The 21,539-nt window shown below is 42.4% G+C and overlaps 2 long non-coding RNA genes across 2 annotated transcripts; one reads left to right on the top strand and one right to left on the bottom strand.

Moving 5' to 3' along the window:
- Nucleotides 1-6,955: 6,955 nt before the first annotated feature.
- LOC135054776 (uncharacterized) lies at nt 6,956-8,529 on the bottom strand. Its single transcript, XR_010243572.1, has 2 exons — nt 7,503-8,529; nt 6,956-7,414 (listed from the first exon to the last, which is right to left on the bottom strand). It is a non-coding gene; the product is annotated as an uncharacterized LOC135054776 (long non-coding RNA).
- On the top strand, nt 7,040-9,807 carry LOC135054775 (uncharacterized). Its single transcript, XR_010243571.1, has 3 exons — nt 7,040-7,116; nt 7,190-7,402; nt 8,523-9,807. It is a non-coding gene; the product is annotated as an uncharacterized LOC135054775 (long non-coding RNA).
- The last annotated feature ends 11,732 nt before the right edge of the window (nt 9,808-21,539 follow it).

A 21,539-nucleotide genomic window follows, 5' to 3' on the forward strand; every position in this document is an offset into this window, starting at 1 on the left:
TTTACCTGAAGCCAGAATTTTTTAATATGAATATAATCCCACAAGCAGTGAAAAAGAGTAGCCTCAGGTCGCGCGCATTTTAAACATGTCGAAGTGGAAGACATCCCCATTAATTGACATCGAGAGGGTGATAGATAGCCCCTATAAAAAATTTTTAAAGAACATTTGTTGGTACATCATAGTCGGGAGAGTGCGATTGGAATGTAGAAGCGCCTTTAGAATTACGGCTTCGCTAAGATCAGGAAAGTGTCTCTGCCATCTAGTAATGACAGTGTCATAGTGGCCTCCATAATATGGTGTTCGCAATATTTTGTAAAACAGAGAATTAGCTCCTTTAGCATTAAATGGAGACTGAAAGGCAATATCCAACTGGCTCACCCAGTCCATGGGAGAAAGATAGGAAATTACTTTGGAAACATAGTGTTGTGCTTGCAAAAAAGCTAAATTATGAATTTGTAAAAAGGGAAATTTAGAATGAGCCTGAGAAAAAGTAAGAGTACCCTGTGTAGTTGCATTGGTAAGCTGACGAACTGTCGTAAGCCCTCCTTGAGCCCACAAAGTAAAAGGGGCAGAGGCCAACCCGTTTTGGAAGTTCACATTACCAATTAAAGGAAGAAACAAGTAATGTGAAGTGCTAAGTTTCCACTTATTGCGGATCGTATGCCAAACCGACCATGCTGACATCAAGAGAGGGTTATCTAGTATTTCTGGCAGGACATCAGACTTCTGAGAATGCAAAAAACAGACTAAATCTATATTGGTAAGAAAGGATTGTTCTACTGAATAATTGGAGTATAAGTCAGAATGTGAAATCCAATCCTTGATGTGCCTACATATAGCAGCATAATTATAGATTTCCATATTTGGAAAATTAACGCCTCCTTCAGATTTAGTTCTTTGTAACAACCGAAGACTAAGGCGAGGTTTTGCTTTCTTCCAAATAAATTGTTGGAAAGCCGCATCAATTCGCTTAAGATCCGTCTTGGTAAACAGTAATGGCAGAACCTGAATGGGATACAGCAGTTTCGGAAAAGTAATCATCTTTATGAGGTTGGCTCTTCCCAGATAAGATAATCGTAAATGTTGCCAACCATCCAACTCCTTAAGAGCTGTATCAATAGTACTTTTTATATTAATGGTATAGAGATCATAAATATTTCTGGGAAGGCGAATCCCCAAATAAGAGATATAAGAATCTTCCCATTTCAGATCACCAACCTGTAACGTAGCCTTACGAAAAGAGGCGTTTAAGGCCATAATAGTAGATTTGGAGTGATTTATGGTGAATCCCGATATCCTACCAAATTCCTCTAGTTTAGAAATAAGGGGTAATAAACATTCATGGGGATTAGAAATAAAAAGAAGAAGGTCATCTGCGAAGGCAGCTATCTTAACTTCTGTATTGCCATAGGACATACCTCGAAAAAGGGGCCAGGATTGGAGAGCTCTTAGCAAGGGGTCTAATGCAAGGTTGAAAAGTAATGGGGATAAAGGACACCCCTGTCTAGTTCCCCTAAACATTTGAATGGAGTCACCTAAAAGACCGTTGATTAGCAATTTTGTCTTGGGGGAATTATATAGATATTTGATTAAATTAATGAAAGAAGAATCAAACCCCAACTTTTGCAATACAGCATATAAATGGGGCCATAGAATTTTGTCGAATGCGTTTTCGTCATCTAGGCTTAACAATATATTAGAGGATTGTTTCTGAGTTACTGAAGAATATAAGGCCGCTACCGCCAGGCGAACATTGCGAACCATGTTCCTACCATGGGTAAAGCCAGATTGGTGGGACGTCAGGAGAGAAGGAAGGATTGTTTGCAAACGAGTCGTCAGAATTTTTGAAAGAATTTTGTAATCCTGATTCAAGAGCGTAATAGGTCTATACGAGGTTACTAAATCAGGATTTTTATTGGGTTTTAGTAACAGTATAGTATAAGCATCATTAAATGTAGGATATTGAAGGTTACCCTCCTGAATCTGTTTGAAAATATGAGTTAGAGAGGGAATAATATCATCTCTCAGTAACTTATAATAATTTCCATTAAATCCGTCCGGACCCGGCGATTTGTTAAGACGTAAGCTGTCAATGGCAATCCCAATATCTTCCTCTGTTATATCACTAGAAAGGAATTCTTTCTGTTGAGTTGTTACACATGGCAGGTTGGCTTCTTTAAAAAAGGAATCCAACAAAAGGGGGTCAATTGGAGAGTCCTTATAAAGAGAAGTAAAGTATGAATGAAACACACTGTTAATATCAGCAGGGTCAGTAGCCAGTACATTAGAATTTGGGTCCACCAATTTCATAATAAATTGTTTCTTCTGTTGTCTACTTGCCATATAGGCTAAAACTTTTCCCGATTTACCCCCCCCCCCCCCAGCGGTAATAAGTGTTTTTAGAATAATCTAATTTGGTTTGAGCTTCTTTCATAAGAAAGGACTCTAAAATTTGTTTGTGATGCAAGTAAATTGATTTGTTATCTGCCGTTGAAAATCTCAAATAGTGATGGTAGGCTTCTTTCAGTTTGTTTTTTAATGAATTTAATGCTTTCCTATGATTCCGATTACGTTTGGCTATGTAAGAGATCACATGCCCTCTCATCACTGCCTTTGAGGTCTCCAAAAATAAAACAGGATCATCCCAATGTTCTAAGTTATCATCTACATATTCCCTCCATTTAGCCTTCAAATATAGTTGAAAATCATCATTCTGGGAGAGGAAGGAGGGGAAACGCCAAAGGCGTGAAGAGTACCAGGGAGTAGACCTAGTTAAATCAAAAAGTATAGGGGCATGATCAGAGACAATGATAGGATCTATTATGGTATTACAAACTCGCTGGAACAGAGTATCCGCCACCAAAATATAGTCTATACTAGTAAATACATCATGAACCCTAGAATGAAACGTGAAATCCTTACAGGAAGGATTATGCAGTCTCCACTGATCTACTACATCATGATTGGAGCAGAGAAAATCAAACCCATTCACACGGTTTGAAGAGGTAGAGGAGGTAAAGGCGGAATGATCCAATAGGGGGTTATGTAGGCAATTAAAGTCTCCTCCAATTATTAAGTTAGGAGTCTCATGTTTCATGAGAAGATTTGATAGCTTTTTATAAAAGGCCAAACTAGATGTGTTAGGGGCATAAATATTTAGAATAGTAAATTTCTCACCATGAACTGAAAGATGCACCAACAAGAAGCGCCCCTCCTTATCTGCCACTACATTGTCAATGGTGTACTGAAGATGTTTACTAAACAAGATCGCTACACCACGTTTCTTCTTATCAAAAGAGGTTGAGACACATTCCTGAATCCATGTCGCTTTAAGGGTCGCATGGGGACCACGCAGCCAGTGCGTTTCCTGCAATAAAATAATATCAGGGGCTAATCATTTGAGATGGGACAATACTCGTCGTCGTTTACATGCGGAGTTCAATATGGCTACATTCCATGACAAAAACCGTATAGCAGATGATGTCAATTGGGGGGCTAAATTAGAAGAGTCAACATGAGTTGTCATCCAATTCCACACTTACCAAAAGAAATTGTAGATAGTGTATCTTTGATTAGCGCACCCGTCCCATCCCAGCTAGTGAGACAAGCGCTCCGAACGCAAGTTGGATATGGCAGCGGCATGGAGACAATGGAGAGGGACCACAGGCGATCCAGGAAAAGAGAAGGAAGGGGAGAAGAAAAAGGAGAGAAAAAGAGTAGAGAGCACCAAAAATAGCATATAAACAAATTGTAACACATTTCCAACAGTTTATCTATGAGAGTTCAACCCCTCTAGCACAAGAGAGGTAGGAAATTAGCATTTATTCGTAAAACCAGAGTAAATTGTAAATATCTGAGATGATATACCATCAACTCATCCATTTGGAGATGGATTTGTAGAGGAACCTTGTAATGAAATCTTTAGGTGATCTCTAGCTTGGTCAGGAGTGTCAAAATTAAGGGTCTTCCCATCAATGAAGATCCGCAATTTAGCTGGATATAAGAGGGCAAATTTAACATTTTCAGTAAACAAATGTTTGCATATTGGGGTAAATTCTTTCCTCCTCTGAGCCACAGAGGCCGAAAAGTCCTGAAATATCAATACTTTAAAGTTTCGCACTTCAAGCGTGCGTTTTTTCCTGTATGCCATGAGTATGTTTTCTTTATCTCTAAAGTTAAGCAATCACAGGAAGAGGACGTATTTGGGATGAGGGGGGACCCCTATCGAGGCCAATACGATGTGCTCTTTCAATGAGTACTGTTCCCTAGGTACTAGGAACATTGAGGTTTTGAATTATGTCAACACTCAATAGGTCGAAAAGATCCGAACCAGATATTGACTCTGGGATGCCTATAAATCTAAGATTGCTTCGCTATCCCTATTTTCAAGGTCATCTATCTTTGAGGTCAAAAATGCTATTTGCTGGAAGTGAGAGTCATCAGAATTTTGCAGAGATACAATAGCATCCTCTGTCGTGCTAACACGCTGCTCCACCTCCACTAATCGTTTGGTATGTGATTCTAAAGGGTATAAGACCGTGTTTAAAGTTGTTTGGATCGCGTCTAATTTTTTTTCCAGGGTTGGATTTAGAGGTAAGGAACTTTCCCCAGAAAGGGAGGGTATAATGAGTGTGGAAGAAAAGTCTTGAGATGCTGAGGGAGGTGAACAATTAGGCTGGGGTGTGTTTACCTTTTCCCTAACCGAAGGGGTTTTGGATTGAGATTTCCCGTTTCTGACCATGGTATCAGTTGGATATTTATCTATAAATTTGTCCATACTATGGGACAATAACCAGGTTAGCTAGAGATTCTACACCACCTATGGATGGATGTTTTTGAAATATCTACATAACTAGAAACATACAAGTGGCAATAGTTGAATTCAACCACTGAAGTTGTGAAGAGTAAGCTGTACTTACTGAATTACACAAAACAAACAACAACAACAAAAACAACAACAACAAAAGGGGGGGGGGGGAGAGGGAAAGGGTAGGAGGGCGAGGGAAAGAGGGTGGAAAGAAAACACTAAAACAGTACTCAATGGGAACTACCCAAATATCTAACTGATAGTAAAAACAGTAAATAGGAAGTTATATCCCAAGAATCAGCACAATTTGTGGTACAATAACAATAATATGTAGTAAATTTACCTACAGATTACCTGATATGTATAGAATCAAACAGAACAGTTGCAATTGATAGCAGTTAACAATGAATATACATATATACCTTGTATATAACTGCAGTCATAGGGATTTGTCACCATTAATAGCAGGCTTTTGGTGTGAGCCAAGTTGTATAAAATATACTGACCTTAAGTATTATATATCATCCAGTGGCAGTATTTATCTTTTATTGTAGGGATAGTTTAAGTGCTACCAGTTGTGAAACCGTGATCCGTAATGTGTTATAAAGGCAAAGTAAAGAGCCCAACACTACGGTTACACATGTAAAGTTTTAGCGTGAGATATATTATGAGTATTCAATTTGTGTATAATGACACCAGTATGTCCTGCATCTGTGCAGTCACTTCAAGTAGAACATCTGCCCAAAGAAGAACTTTCATATATTTGGGCTATATAATGTAAGAGCTGTAGGTGGCACTGTTGTATAAGAAAAGTGTGTCTGAATCCACAATACTTAATAAACAGTAGAAAACATTATACCCCTATGTCTATATCTAAACAGAATACTTGTCATATGGTAGTAGCAGAAATTAGAACATGACAACAAAAATTAAAGGAAAAGTCTGGTATCTGATCGCTGATAACAGCCACCCTGGAGTAGCCAAGGGAAGCAGTCTCTGTTGAAGGAATGGCTGCAAACACTGGGACGTTAGGGAGAGAGTACACTGCCCTGCACTATATCTCAGCACGCGTGTATTGTAGCAGAAGGGCGGCTCAGGTTTGTCATGGGGTTGATCATAGGGTTCCAATCAACTTCCCTCAAAGGTCCGCACCCCCAGTTCCCAAATATTATTCAATGCCCAAAAGAAGGTTCAAGCTAAGGGTTGCTGGGTTTTTGTTGAAACCTGCTTTAGGGGTAACATTGATCCTTTGTGCAGCAAGAGCGGGTTAGGCACTGGCACCCCACAGCCGCTCACTAGGTAGAGTAGGGCCTGGCATCCAAGTTCAGGGGCGGGTGAAATGGGCGCCGCACGGGGCTATCACCGGGGTCCCACCCAACTTCAGGGACTCAAAATAGGAAGCAGGGCCCAGCCTAGAGGGTAATCACCAACCGTTCGGTCCCAGTGTCATACGCCCGCTGCACCGATCCCCAAGGTCCCGGCAGCGGAGACAAACGCATCGTCAGGCACAGGTCGGGTGAGGCCGTTGCGGCGCACAACACCGTCAGGCCTCTCGTCACAGCAAACAGTGCCACTGGGGAACACATGGGTCTCGATCCCTCACCCCGTCGGCCACCTCCCGGTTCAAGCACTGCTCCGGTTCTCCCTCCGTCTCACCACGGCCAGGGACGATGCGGCTCCCGCACCCACCGGCCATCCATCCACCATCAGATCTCCGCCAGCAGGTACAGAACGGCTCCCGCAGTCACCTTCCGGATCGTCCGCTCAGCCGCCACAAGTCATAGGGCCCACGGCAATAGAGGTGGGAGGGCTGGATTCACTGTAGAAGTGCAGCAAGGCCGGTAATGGCGCCGGACCACGCCACTGAGACGTAGGTAGGCCTCAGTAGTGGCAGGCTGGATTCCGGTGGGTAAACGCTCCAATCTCCTCAATGTTCGGTGTAGTAGGTAGAGCTGAATCCCCAACACACTCCTGTATAGTTATTGATTCTTTTGAATAAGATCTGCAAAAGGATTGAGGTAGATTCAGCAGCTGGGAGACAGAGCTATCAGTAAAATGCGGCCATCACGATGCTCCGCCCACCGGAAGTCCTTTTTTTTACTTTTTGTATTTCCGGTCCTTATGTTTTTTATAAATAAAAACCAAGCATTTCTAAAAGAATAAATGTTTATAAGCATAATGGGTGGATGTATACACAATAGCATGATAAAATAGTTTTTTTTAATTTTATACAGTGTTAGAAAAAAGCAGTACTACTCGACGGCCAGTAACTCCTATCACATCTGATGATGATGATGCTGCAGAAGCAGGTAAAGTGTCCATTGTTGTATAGGGTATGCTTGTAAAGGAATGGCCATAACAAAATTGCACTTTCATTAAAAGGTCCATCAAAAGAAGTATGGAGCAGCAGAAGTGGGACTTCTGTAAGACATCACAACAAAAAACCTGTGGCCGAAAAGAAAGCAAGGTCGTATGTCCCGGGCCAACCACAGCAGGCTACCCCACCATGAAGATTATCGTCCGTATGTTCTGTCCCCCCACTCCAAATTTTGGACACACCTCCAAGACGTCATCCACACTCCCCTCATCTTGATTGTGAGTATCAAACTGAAATAAATGTTAAAAATTTCAGAACGTAATCCAAAATTTTCATAACCGCATTAAGTCAAAATACATCAAAAACTTAGATACTTACTGCAGTAAGTAAAAGCTGAAATGGAATCCAAGCTAAATGGCCTTGTCCACATCCAGTAAAGATATGTATGTCCACTTGAGCCATACAGTATGACATTGGCCCTCATTCCGAGTTGTTCGCTCGGTATTTTTCATCGCATCGCAGTGAAATTCCGCTTAGTGCGCATGCGCAATTTTCGCACTGCGACTGCGCCAAGTATCTTTGCTATGTAGATAGTATTTTTACTCACGGCTTTTTCATCGCTCCGGCGATCGTAGAGTGATTGACAGGAAATGGGTGTTACTGGGCGGAAACACGGCGTTTTATGGGCGTGTGGCTGAAAACGCTACCGTTTCCGGAAAAAACGCAGGAGTGGCCGGAGAAACGGGGGAGTGTCTGGGCGAACGCTGGGTGTGTTTGTGACGTCAAACCAGGAACGACAAGCACTGAACTGATCGCACAGGCAGAGTAAGGTTGAAGCTACTCTAAAATTGCTAAGTAGTTTGTGATCGCAATAATGCGAATACATCGGTCGCAAATTTAAGAAGCTAAGATACACTCCCAGTAGGCGTAGGCTTAGCGTGTGTAACTCTGCTAAATTCGCCTTGCGACCGATCAACTCGGAATGAGGGCCATTGTGTGTAAGATGCTGCAACAAAAAAGCATGTTGGTTTTATTGCAAAAAGTAAGGTTGTTTTTCCAAATTACACATGTGTGTTTGAGGTAACATGGCAAAATACATATAAAAACATTACTATGTTTGTTTGAACAAAGCTATAAGGTAACACATTATGTATTCCAATGTGTTTTTATTGTGGAGTATGTGTGAGCTACAATAAAACTAAAGTGTTTGCTTTCACGATTAAGTAACCAGACACATTTGCCACATACAGGCATATGTATGTATTTAAGCTATGAGTGATGATGTTGCTAGGCAGAATAGTTGAAAGCAACAGTGAATGACATGTGTTCCATGTGTAGTGATTTGTTTTCATTTCAAAAACATATGGATAGCTAACGGAGATTTGTTTAACATTTCAGCTTCTAGTCCTGGGAACAGCATCCCTCCGCAACAACAGCAACACAGTGACATGGAGGAGACAAACATCTTAGAAATGCAGCCATTAATGCAAGGAATGAGCCCCCCAGCACCTGTGAGTATGCCACCACAGCAAAGCACACCACCACCACAACACAGCCCAACAACACCAGAAACACAAGGCCCTGATCAGGTGTTGGTCCATTTGGGCTAGACAGCAGGCCACTAATGAAGATTGCCTGCGTAAGCAGACACAAATGTTTGCAAGCCTACCATCTCACCTCAGAAGAATATCAAGAAATCTGAGTAGACAAAATGAACAAACAACCAGAATAGGCAATACCATGGAACTCATGCGTACAGACATTACACAGGTCATGGACAACTTTCAGCACATAATGGAAGAACAGCACAGACAACAGCAAAGTTATATGAGCATTTTTCAAAACAATCAAAAGATTAATGAAAGTTTATTCCGAATAGTAAACAATCAAAATGCTGCTACACGTGAACTCAATGCCACCCTCACTAACCTGAATGAAACACTCAGATGCATGCACCAACAGCAAACAAGCAGCAGTTCTGGTACGACTACTCCAAATATCACGCCAGTGTCATCACCACCAAGACGCTCCACCAGAGCACAACAATATGACAGTGCTAAAGGTAAAGGGCAGGACACGCAGCCACAAAAAAAACGTGAAAAAAATTCAAGTTAGACATTTGTGATAAGTAACTCAAAATAGTTAGTAAGTGTATTTTTGGATAAAAATATATAACACTTAGCTCCTTGACACTTTTTTCAACATCATCAATTATAAGTGGTACAAACAAAAAGATAAAATTTGTACGCACATTTATTCTTTACCATTTTTTTTGGTATTGGAGGAGGGAAATGTTGATGGAGCCACACATACATGTTAGCAGGAAGTAAACTGACCACTTGATTTTTTTTCTAATCATTACTCTTTCTAGATTCCAATCATTCTCTTTCCCTGCAGACACAATAGTTGCCAGCCAGGCAGAATGTCTTTAGCAGGAAGTAAACTGACCACTTGATTTTTTTCTAATCATTACTCTTTCTAGATTCCAATCAATCTCAATCCCTGCAGACAATCCAAATTACAATGTTATTGATACATATTTTAGCTTTATTCTCTATACAACATTACAAGAAGAACACAATTGAGTTGCGTAAAAAGCTTGTAATATGTTGGCTTTGTTTTGTTTTAAAAACATTGACAAAATGAATGTCAGTATTGATGGGACATGTTTGTGTGTGTTAAAAATTAATAAGAATGTTTTTACACATGATGTTGAAACAAACAAATATGTACTTTTACTACAAAAAAAATCAAAGAATGTGTATAATAATGTATATGTGTGGGAAACTGTGTATTTACTTACCCATCATCAATTTTATAGCATCAAACATTAGGAAATAAATTAATCCAGATTACAGTAAGTTTGTATGTCTTAAATATGATGGTGCATCACACATAGGGACACATGTATTCCTCAAGGCTAACATATTATATGTTGAGGAGTGTTTTTTGGGAACACAGGTTCTCAAACTCGGCAATCAGGAACCCACGCAGTGCATGTTTTGCAGGTCTCCTCACAGAATCACAAGTGACATAATTAGCTCCACCTGTGAACATTTTAACATATGTCTGTGAGTAATTCATACACCTGTGCCTCTACTGGGTTACGTGAAAAACATGCACTGTGTGTGGTCCTGAGGGCCGAGTTTGTGAACCTGTGCATTAGGGAATTGCACACAATGATAAAGTGAAATACTAAATGGATTATGTGGCCTTGTAAGAAATTAGCACTGCAAGTTTACGATCAGTTATCCAGACTTAATGCATGCCACTCATAATCTGTTGTTTTGGTAATAAAAATACACACAATACACATGCGACATTTGTTTTTCATAAAGCGAGGGTATGTTTGTATGTGTCAAGGAGACAGACACATTCTGAGTAATGGTTTTGGGGAAAAAAAGGCCAAACATCTATTTATGATTACACAACAAATGAAATAAGCAAACCAAGCTTACCTTAGAAATAGCGATTGATGATCTCTTGCCTAACCTGCCTCCCCACATCTGTACTCCAAGTATCACCAGATGTCTCTAATTCCTCTACTTGCTGGCTGCTTTCTTCCTCCTCCTCCTCCTCAACATGTGGCAGATGTTGTTGCAAACACATGTTATGAAGAAAGCAGCAGCAGAACACAATTTGAGTCACCTTGGAGGGACTATACAACAAAAGGCCACCAGACTTATCCAGACACCGAAACCTAGATTTCAGCGCACCAAAACATCTTTCTATCACATTCCACGTGGACTTATGTGCATGATTGTAATTGTGTTCAGCAGGGGTATCAGGTCGGGGCAATGGAGTTAGAAGCCAAGAGAAACAGCCATATCCTGCATCACCTAAAATACAGATATAGTAACGTGATTCATGTTAAGATACAGCAACACATAAGTAACACACTGTGTGGCAGATGTATTAACCTGGAGAAGGCATAAGGAAGTGAAAAACCAGTGATATGTGCAAGGTAATAGAGGCAGCAGACAATCTATTCCTTAATGTTCATTTACATATTGGAGCTGATTGGCTGGATCTTTATCACCTTGCACAGATCACTGGTTTCTCACTTCCTTATGCCTTCTACAGGTTAATACATCTGCACCTGTATTTGGACAAAGTATACGCAGGCCTACACATATCAAATTACATACCCAGCAGCCATCCATCTGGCATTTGTCTGTCCTCAAACTTATCAAAGAGGGATGACTGACTGAGGATGAAGGAGTCATGGCAGCCCCCAGGGTAACCAGCAACAACACTCATTATTTTGAGATTTGCATCACAAACCACCTGCACATTTGTGGAGTGTTCGAAATGGCGGTTTGTATATATGTGCTGCCTGCCCCTAGGTGGTCTCAGCTGAATGTGTGTGCAATCTATGGCTCCAAGCACATTGGGCATGCCAGCCAGCTCATAGAAATCTACCCTGACGGCATGCCACTGAGACTCCTGGGTAGGGAAGCAGATTGAGGCCTCGATGTGGGGCTGCAAAACAGCCAACACCTGTGTGTATAGTTTAAAGAACAATAAACATGAGATTTTAGGACAGAACTGGCCACAGAGAAATTAAAACAAACACAAAACAGAAGACTATAGAAAAAATTGGTGTTGGGGATGCGCTACACCACTAACAAATGGTTAATAAAAAATAATAAAAATGTACATGTGATTCTATATATTACTGTATATCGAAAGGGTTTAATACTCATTAGACAATTTCATAAACAAAAAGTTATAATTTATTTTTTATAGAATTTGATATATAGACAGCTTTTAAAAAATTCATTAATATAAAGCCTGTATTTCTATGTGGCTCTCAACCTTAAGAAGACATGTTTAAAACAAAAAATTAAAAATACATATATAAATAGGCTGTATAGCTGATATAACCTTTTGAGAAGTCCTAGGATTTGAAATAATGTTATTCTATATATAGAGTCCTATTGGATCTGATACGTTGTAGCGATCTTTGCTACAAATTATTCTTTTTTTATGTAGACAGAGTTCACTGGGTCCCTGCTGTGCACAGCTTTTGATGTTATTAATATGCATGCATTTTGGATTGTTAAAACACTTGACTTTATATCCACATTGTTTTCCCCTGGTTCCAAATCTTACAGCTTCATCCCTCCGTTTTTTTATTACATCAGTTAGGTTACCGTGATTGCGTTCTGCCGGGATTCAAGTGGCGCTGTTGGTTCTAATTTCGTTGGGGTCCGTGGCTGTCACAGTGGTAGTTGTGGATGGGCTCCTTTGAACGTGTAACGCGTTTCTCCGCCTTTTTCCGTTACTGTCCGCGGCTTCCTCAGACAGCCGCTGACGGTAACGGAAAAAGGCGGAGAAATGCGTTACACGTTCAAAGGAGTATGGTAGGCCACTGCTGTACCTACCTCTGTGTCGTCACGCATCATCCATTAAGTATACTATCTATCTACATTGTATACCTGTGGTGCATTTTAGTTTAGCAGTTTGCTGACAGTGTCCACCAGTATACTATATATAGCAGTACGGTAGGCCACTGCTGTACCTACCTCTGTGTCATCACTCATCATCCATTAAGTATACTATCCATCTACATTGTATACCTGTGGTGCATTTTAGACTAGTTTAGCAGTTTGCTGACAGTGTCCACCAGTATACTATATATAGCAGTACGGTAGGCCACTGCTGTACCTACCTCTGTGTCGTCACTCGTCATCCATTAAATATACTATCCATCTACATTGTATACCTGTGGTGCATTTTAGTTTAGCAGTTTGCTGACAGTGTGCACCAGTATACTATATATGGCAGTACGGTAGGCCACTGCTGTACCTACCTCTGTGTCGTCACTCGTCATCCATTAAGTATACTATCCATCTACATTGTATACCTGTGGTGCATTTTAGTAGTTTGCTGACAGTGTCCACGAGTATACTATATATAGCAGTACGGTAGGCCACTGCTGTACCTACCTCTGTGTCGTCACTCGTCATCCATTAAGTATACTATCCATCTACATTGTATACCTGTGGTGCATTTTAGTTTAGCAGTTTGCTGACGTGTCCACCAGTATACTATATATAGCAGTACGGTAGGCCACTGCTGTACCTACCTCAGTGTCGTCACTCGTCATCCATTAATTATACTATCCATCTATATTGTACACCTGTGGTGCATTTTAGTTTAGCAGTTTGCTGACAGTGTCCACCAGTATACTATATATAGCAGTACGGTAGGCCACTGCTGTACCTACCTCTGTGTCATCACTAATCATCCATTAAGTATACTATCCATCTACATTGTATACCTGTGGTGCATTTTAGACTAGTTTAGCAGTTTGCTGAAAGTGTCCACCAGTATACTATATATAGCAGTACGGTAGGCCACTGCTGTACCTACCTCTGTGTCATCACTAATCATCCATTAAGTATACTATCCATCTACATTGTATACCTGTGGTGCATTTTAGTTTAGCAGTTTGCTGACAGTGTCCACCAGTATACTATATATAGCAGTACGGTAGGCCACTGCTGTACCTACCTCTGTCGTCACTCGTCATCCATTAAGTATACTATCCATCTACATTGTATACCTGTGGTGCATTTTAGACTAGTTTAGCAGTTTGCTGAAAGTGTCCACCAGTATACTATATATAGCAGTACGGTAGGCCACTGCTGTACCTACCTCTGTGTCGTCACTCGTCATCCATTAAGTATACTATCCATCTACATTGTATACCTGTGGTGCATTTTAGTTTAGCAGTTTGCTGACGTGTCCACCAGTATACTATATATAGCAGTACGGTAGGCCACTGCTGTACCTACCTCAGTGTCGTCACTCGTCATCCATTAATTATACTATCCATCTATATTGTACACCTGTGGTGCATTTTAGTTTAGCAGTTTGCTGACAGTGTCCACCAGTATACTATATATAGCAGTACGGTAGGCCACTGCTGTACCTACCTCTGTGTCATCACTAATCATCCATTAAGTATACTATCCATCTACATTGTATACCTGTGGTGCATTTTAGACTAGTTTAGCAGTTTGCTGAAAGTGTCCACCAGTATACTATATATAGCAGTACGGTAGGCCACTGCTGTACCTACCTCTATGTCGTCACTCGTCATCCATTAAATATACTATCCATCTACATTGTATACCTGTGGTGCATTTTAGTTTAGCAGTTTGCTGACAGTGTCCACCAGTATACTATATATAGCAGTACGGTAGGCCACTGCTGTACCTACCTCTGTGTCGTCACTCGTCATCCATTAAGTATACTATCCATCTACATTGTATACCTGTGGTGCATTTTAGTTTAGCAGTTTGCTGACAGTGTCCACCAGTATACTATATATAGCAGTACGGTAGGCCACTCCTGTACCTACCTCTGTGTCGTCACTCGTCATCCATTAAGTATACTATCCATCTACATTGTATACCTGTGGTGCATTTTAGTTTAGCAGTTTGCTGACAGTGTCCACCAGTATACTATATATAGCAGTACGGTAGGCCACTGCTGTACCTACCTCTGTGTCGTCACTCGTCATCCATTAAGTATACTATCCATCTACATTGTATACCTGTGGTGCATTTTAGATTAGCAGTTTGCTGACAGTGTCCACCAGTATACTATATATAGCAGTATGGTAGGCCACTGCTGTACCTACCTCTGTGTCGTCACTCGTCATCCATTAAGTATACTATCCATCTACATTGTATACCTGTGGTGCATTTTAGTTTAGCAGTTTGCTGACAGTGTCCACCAGTATACTATATATAGCAGTACGGTAGGCCACTGCTGTACCTACCTCTGTGTCATCACTTGTCATCCATTAAGTATACTATCCATCTACATTGTATACCTGTGGTGCATTTTAGTTTAGCAGTTTGCTGACAGTGTCCACCAGTATACTATATATAGCAGTACGGTAGGCCACTGCTGTACCTACCTCTGTGTCATCACTTGTCATCCATTAAGTATACTATCCATCTACATTGTATACCTGTGGTGCATTTTAGTTGTGCGCAGTATATATAGTAGTAGGCCATTGCTATTGATACTGGCATATAATTCCACACATTAAAATATGGAGAACAAAAATGTGGAGGTTAAAAAAATAGGGAAAGATCAAGATCCACTTCCACCTCGTGCTGAAGCTGCTGCCACTAGTCATGGCCGAGACGATGAAATGCCATCAACGTCGTCTGCCAAGGCCGATGCCCAATGTCATAGTAGAGAGCATGTAAAATCCAAAACACAAAAGTACAGTAAAATGACCCAAAAATCAAAATTAAAAGCGTCTGAGGAGAAGCGTAAACTTGCCAATATGCCATTTACGACACGGAGTGGCAAGGAACGGCTGAGGCCCTGGCCTATGTTCATGGCTAGTGGTTCAGCTTCAAATGTGGATGGAAGCACTCATCCTCCTGCTAGAAAAAAGAAAAGACTTAAGCTGGCAAAAGCACAGCAAAGAACTGTGCGTTCTTCGAAATCACAAATCCCCAAGGAGAGTCCAATTGTGTCGGTTGCAATGCCTGACCATCCCAACACTGGACGGGAAGAGCTTGCGCCTTCCACCATTTGCACGCCCCCTGCAAGTGCTGGAAGGAGCACCCGCAGTCCAGTTCCTGATAGTCAAATTGAAGATTTTTCCCACGCACTCTGCTGGCTGTTAGTAAGAAGAACTATATACACTATGTAATAATAGAAAATGTAGAGCTCTTCGTTACATATGTTTTGCAAAAGATATGATAAGCCTCCAGGCCACTTCACGGCTGCTCTATTATTGGAGGTCCCTAACTAAGCATAAGTCCAGGGCTTGGACCCCACAAAGTCGGCTCAGGCCCGACCACCCTAGGGCAGCACACCATTGAAATTCTAAAGTGTTAATATGTGTTAAGAAAGAAGCAGAAGCTATGGGTAAGAAAGTGCTACAAAAATAAGGGTGTTAATAAAATACTTAAAAGAGTAATATTAGTGAAAAAATAGGAGTGTTACATAAGTGCTAAATAAATAATATGGTGTGCTACCCCAAGGTGGCCCAGCCCCACCAGACCCGGGGGGTACCACTCCCCAAACCCATACACAGCATAATAATAATAATAATAACATCCACTATGGGTCATACAATTGCTTAATTTATGGCCACATGATAATGGCACATACAAAACATATCCAGATTGAGAGCTAGTTTACCTGGAGGCACCCCTGTATCCTCCAAATGGCACCACAGGACCCAGCATGCCCTCCTAATGCTGGCTCCATCTATGCCTCACTGAACTGCAATAAATAGTGGAAAACTGCTCTAATCAAGCTGGTAACAATCCCCAGGTGCTGCGGGAGGGGGTTACTCTAGACAAGAAATACGAAAGGGATTTTTCCCACGCACTCTGCTGGCTGTTAGTAAGAAGAACTATATACACTATGTAATAATAGAAAATTTAGAGCTCTTCGTTACATATGTTTTGCAAAAGATATGATAAGCCTCCAGGCCACTTCACGGCTGCTCTATTACTGGAGGTCCCTAACTAAGTATAAGTCCAGGGCTTGGACCCCACAAAGTCGGCTCAGGCCCGACCACCCTAGGGCAGCACACTATTGAAATTCTAAAGTGTTAATATGTGTTAAGAAAGAAGCAGAAGCTATGGGTTAGAAAGTGCTACAAAAATAAGGGTGTTAATAAAATACTCAAAAGAGTAATATTAGTGAAAAAATAGGAGTGTTACATAAGTGCTAAATAAATAATATGGCGTGCTACCCCAAGGGGGTATTTTATTAACACCCTTATTTTTGTAGCACTTTCTAACCCATAGCTTCTGCTTCTTTCTTAACACATATTAACACTTTAGAATTTCAATGGTGTGCTGCCCTAGGGTGGTCGGGCCTGAGCCGACTTTGTGGGGTCCAAGCCCTGGACTTATGCTTAGTTAGGGACCTCCAGTAATAGAGCAGCCGTGAAGTGGCCTGGAGGCTTATCATATCTTTTGCAAAACATATGTAACGAAGAGCTCTAAATTTTCTATTATTACATAGTGTATATAGTTCTTCTTACTAACAGCCAGCAGAGTGCGTGGGAAAAATCCCTTTTGTATTTCTTGTCTAGAATAACCCCCTCCCGCAGCACCTGGGGATTGTTACCAGCTTGATTAGAGCAGTTTTCCACTATTTATTGCAGTCAAATTGAAGATGTCAGTGTTGAAGTACACCAGGATGAGGATATGGGTGTTGCTGGCGCTGGGGAGGAAATTGACAAGGAGGATTCTGATGGTGAGTTGGTTTGTTTAAGTCAGGCACCCGGGGAGACACCTGTTGTCCGTGGGATGAATATGGCCATTGACATGCCTGGTCAAAATACAATAAAAATCAGCTCTTCGGTGTGGAATTATTTCAACACAAATGCGGACAACTGGTGTCAAGCCATGTGTTGCCTTTGTCAAGCTGTAATAAGTAGGGGTAAGGATGTTAACTACCTCGGAACATCCTCCCTTATACGTCACCTGCAGCGCATTCATCATAAGTCAGTGACAAGTTCAAAAACTTTGGGTGACAGCGGAAGCAGTCCACTGACCACTAAATCCCTTCCTCTTGTAACCAAGCTCCTGCAAACCACCCCACCAACTCCCTCAGTGTCAATTTCCTCCTTACCCAGGAAAGCCAATAGTCCTGCAGGCCATGTCACTGGCAAGTCTGACGAGTCCTCTCCTGCCTGGGATTCCTCCGATGCATCCTTGAGTGTAACGCCTACTGCTGCTGGTGCTGCTGTTGTTGCTGCTGGGAGTCGATCGTCATCCCAGAGGGGAAGTCGGAAAACCACTTGTACTACTTCCAGTAAGCAATTGACTGTCCAACAGTCCTTTGCGAGGAAGATGAAATATCACAGCAGTCATCCTGCTGCAAAGCGGATAACTGAGGCCTTGGCAGCCTGGGCGGTGAGAAACGTGGTTCCGGTATTCAACGTTAATTCAGAGCCAACTATAGACTTGATTGAGGTACTGTGTCCCCAGTACCAAATACCATCTATGTTCCATTTCTCTAGGCAGGCGATACCGAAAATGTACACAGACCTCAGAAAAAGACTCACCAGTGTCCTAAAAAATGCAGTTGTACCCAATGTCCACTTAACCACGGACATGTGGACAAGTGGAGCAGGGCAGACTCAGGACTATATGACTGTGACAGCCCACTGGGTAGATGTATTGCCTCCCGCTGCAAGAACAGCAGCGGCGGAACCAGTAGCTTCAACTCGTTCCTAGGCAGGCTACGCTTTGTATCACCGCTTTCCAGAATAGGCACACAGCTGAAAACCTCTTACGGAAACTGAGGAAGATCATCGCAGAATGGCTTACCCCAATTGGACTCTCCTGGGGATTTGTGACATTGGACAACGCCAGCAATATTGTGCGTGCATTACATCTGGGCAAATTCCATCACGTCCCATGTTTTGCACATACCTTGAATTTGGTGGTGCAGAATTATTTAAAAAACAACAGGGGCGTTCAAGAGATGCTGTCGGTGGCCCGAAGAATTGCGGTCCACTTTCGGCATTCAAGCACCGCGTACAGAAGACTCGAGCACCACCAAACATTCCTGAACCTGCCCTGCCATCATCTGAAGCAAGAGGTGGTAACGAGGTGGAATTCAACCCTCTATATGCTTCAGAGGATGGAGGAGCAGCAAAAGGCCATTCAAGCCTATACATCTGGCCACAATATAGGCAAAGGAGGTGGAATGCACCTGACTCAAGCGCAGTGGAGAATGATTTCAACGTTGTGCAAGGTTCTGCAACCCTTTGAACTTGCCACACGTGAAGTCAGTTCAGACACTGCCAGCCTGAGTCAGGTCATTCCCCTCATCAGGCTTTTGCAGAAGAAGCTGGAGACATTGAAGGAGAAGCTAAAACAGAGCGATTCCGCTAGGCATGTGGGACTTGTGGATGGAGCCCTTAATTCGTTTAACCAGGATTCACGGGTGGTCAATCTTGAAATCAGAGCACTACATTTTGGCCACCATGCTCGATCCTACATTTAAAACCTACGTTGTATCTCTCTTTCCGGCAGACACAAGTCTGCAGAGGTTCAAAGACCTGCTGGTGAGAAAATTGTCAAGTCAAGCGGAACGTGACCCGTCACCTTCTCCTCCTTCACATTCTCCCGCAACTGGGGGTGCGAGGAAAAGGCCAAGAATTCCGAGCCCACCCGCTGGCGGTGATGCAGCTGGCGGTGATGCAGGGCAGTCTGGAGCGAGTGCTGACATCTGGTCCGGACTGAAGGACCTGCCGACGATTACTGACATGTCGTCTACTGTCACTGCATATGATTCTGTCACCATTGAAAGAATGGTGGAGGATTATATGAGTGACCGCATCCAAGTAGGCACGTCAGACAGTCCGTACGTTTACTGGCAGGAAAAAGAGGCAATTTGGAGGCCCTTGCACAAACTGGCTTTATTCTACCTAAGTTGCCCTCCCTCCAGTGTGTACTCCGAAAGAGTGTTTAGTGCAGCTGCTCACCTTGTCAGCAATTGGCGTACGAGGTTACTTCCAGAAAATGTGGAGAAGATGATGTTCATTAAAATGAATTATAATCAATTCCTCCGTGGAGACATTCACCAGCAGCAATTGCCTCCAGAAAGTACACGGGGACCTGAGATGGTGGATTCCAGTGGGGACGAATTAATAATCTGTGAGGAGGGGGATGTACACAGTGAAAGGGGTGAGGAATCGGAGGATGATGATGAGGTGGACATCTTGCCTCTGTAGAGCCAGTTTGTGCAAGGAGAGATTGATTGCTTCTTTTTTGGTGGGGGCCCAAACCAACCAGTCATTTCAGTCACAGTTGTGTGGCAGACCCTGTCACTGAAATGATGGGTTCGTTAAAGTGTGCATGTCCTGTTTATACAACATAAGGGTGGGTGGGAGGGCCCAAGGACAATTCCATCTTGCACCTCTGTTTTCTTTCATTTTTCTTTGCATCATGTGCTGTTTGGGGACAATTTTTTTGAAGGGCCATCCTGCCTGACACTGCAGTGCCACTCCTAGATGGGCCATGTGTTTGTGTCTGCCATTTGTGTTGCTTAGCTTAGTCACACAGCGACCTTGGTGCGCCTCTTTTTTTCTTTGCATCATGTGCTGTTTGGGGACAATTTTTTGAAGGGCCATCCTGCCTGACACTGCTGTGCCACTCCTAGATGGGCCAGGTGTTTGTGTCAGCCACTTGTGTCGCTTAGCTTAGTCACACAGCGACCTTGGTGCGCCTCTTTTTTTCTTTGCATCATGTGCTGTTTGGGGACAATTTTTTTGAAGGGCCATCCTGCTTGACACTGCAGTGCCACTCCTAGATGGAATACACAAAATGGAAAGCTGCTCAATCAGATTGTAATGTCACTGAGGTGCTAAAAGGGGAGGGGTAATTCTGTGTAGGAAAAAAACTGTGTTCCCTAATGCACACCGAGTGAAAAATATTACTACATAATAATAGTCAGATAATACGGAGATCTTAGTTGCGTATATCTGCAGATATAGGGCTAAGCTCCCAGGCCGATCGACAAGGCTTCTCCGTCACTGGGGGTCCCTAATACTAGGTATGGGCCTGGGGTGCAGGACCCCACGATGTCGGCACAGGTCTGCCACCCCAGGTCAGCACACAGGTGAGAATTAATAGGGGTTAATAAGAAGCACAGAAGTGCTATGTAAGTGGTGTGATTAAAATAATATATACAAAGTGATAGGGAAAATAACAAGTGTTAATAAAGTGTTAGGGTGTGCCGACCTGAAGCAGCCCAGCCACACCGACACAGGGGCCACCACACCCACCCCATAAATAATTACAAATATGTCTGGGTTAAATTCCCAGTGTAAGGCCACATGGTAATGGCTCCTACAGCATCTGAGAGCCAGCTTACCTGGGGATACCCCTGGCTTCCCCTATGGCACTTCTGGAGTCAGCAATCCCTCCTAATGCTGACCCATCTATGCCTCTCTATATACAATACACAAAATGGAAAGCTGCTCAATCAGATTGTAATGTCACTCAGGTGCTAAAAGGGGAGGGGTAATTCTGTGTAGGAAGAAAACTGTGTTCCCTAATGCACACCGAGTGAAAAATATTACTACATAATAATAGTCAGATAATACGGAGATCTTAGTTGCGTATATCTGCAGATATAGGGCTAAGCCCCCAGGCCGATCGACAAGGCTTCTCCGTAACTGGTGGTCCCTAATACTAGGTATGGGCCTGGGGTGCAGGACCCCACGATGTCGGCACAGGTCGGCCACCCCAGGTCAGCACACAGGTGAGAATTAATAGGGGTTAATAAGAAGCACAGAAGTGCTATGTAAGTGGTGTGATTAAAATAATATATACAAAGTGATAGGGAAAATAATAAGTGTTAATAAAGTGTTAGGGTGTGCCGACCTGAAGGCCACATGGT

This window comes from Pseudophryne corroboree, chromosome 3 (assembly GCF_028390025.1).
Source record: "Pseudophryne corroboree isolate aPseCor3 chromosome 3, aPseCor3.hap2, whole genome shotgun sequence".
In the NCBI taxonomy this organism is placed as follows: Eukaryota; Metazoa; Chordata; class Amphibia; order Anura; family Myobatrachidae; genus Pseudophryne; species Pseudophryne corroboree.